A 1,198-nucleotide genomic window follows, 5' to 3' on the forward strand; every position below is an offset into this window, starting at 1 on the left:
AAGAAGTAAAAAAGTCAAAGTTCAAGGCTACCATCATGCCTGGGATTGAGGGCAAACTCCCAAAGAGGGAAGAACTGCAGAGAAGATTATCAAACTGTAGGTACAAATTTCCATCAAAACAGTGACCTAAGTTCCCAAACTCAACATACACAAAAAAGATGCCAAAAAACTCACCGGAAAGCAGAATCTTAGAGTCTAATAAACTAGATAAAGATTTTTTGGCATCCAATAGAAGTTAGACTTCAAGCCTTGATAAGGTACAGAGATACTCAGGGCCTTCAGCTGAGACCCTACCACACCCTTGGAATCAGGGCAATACAATATTGAAATAGAATAGACCTAACAAAGCTTAAAATCAAGCCTTTACAGGATCAAAGTATACAGGACCTGCCATATTTTTCTACCTTCCAGAAAAAAACTTAACCCTTTAAAGGTAGATAACATTATCTAGAATATCTCTAGTTTTTTCAAACATGATGTCCAGGATCCAATATACAATTATGAGCCGTGTTAAAAATCAAATCCAAATGACTATACACTAAGAGAAAAAATATTAATAGAAACAGACTAGATGTTAGAATTGACAGGAACTTTAGATAATCATGATTAATAGGTTTAAGAAAATAGAGTAAAAATGGACAAAAATAAAAAGATGGGTAATTTACTTCAGTATAGAATTGGAATCTATGGAAAAAATCAGATGGACATTTTAAAACTAAAAATTACAATAACTGGTCCTTGCAGGGCTGTGACCTGCATCCAAGCTTGACTCCCCAGGCCTGACCCTGCAGCCCAGAGTGGTGCAGCAGCTGGTAAACAGAATAGATGAAAGGAAAAAATGGGATGCAAGGCACTCTGTCTGCGACACCGAGGCACAGCTGGGTCTGTGGGCGGAGCATCCTTGAGGTCATCTGCACATTCTGACTGGGAAAAGATGGTCAACGTCTTGAAAGGAGTGCTTATAGAATGTGATCCTGCCATGAAGCAGTTTCTGCTGTATTTGGATGAGTCCAGTGCCCTGGGGAAGAAGTTCATCATTCAAGACATTGATGAAACTCATGTCTTTGTAATAGCAGAGTTGGTTAATGTCCTCCAGGAGCGAGTGGGTGAATTAATGGACCAAAACGCTTTTTCTCTTACCCAGAAGTGAAAATAGTAGATATTGACCACTTGGGAATTACAAGCAGCAAATGTGAAA

General features: G+C 38.8%; 1 pseudogene across 1 annotated transcript; it reads left to right on the forward strand.

Annotated features, from left to right (window-relative positions):
* Nucleotides 1-878: 878 nt before the first annotated feature.
* Nucleotides 879-1,192, forward strand: LOC105809597 (annotated as a pseudogene). Its single transcript, XR_001137449.1, has one exon. The product of XR_001137449.1 is annotated as a general transcription factor IIH subunit 5 pseudogene (transcript).
* Nucleotides 1,193-1,198: the final 6 nt, after the last annotated feature.

Source organism: Propithecus coquereli, unplaced genomic scaffold, assembly GCF_000956105.1.
Source record: "Propithecus coquereli isolate 6110/MARCELLA unplaced genomic scaffold, Pcoq_1.0 Scaffold197, whole genome shotgun sequence".
Classification (NCBI taxonomy): domain Eukaryota; kingdom Metazoa; phylum Chordata; class Mammalia; order Primates; family Indriidae; genus Propithecus; species Propithecus coquereli.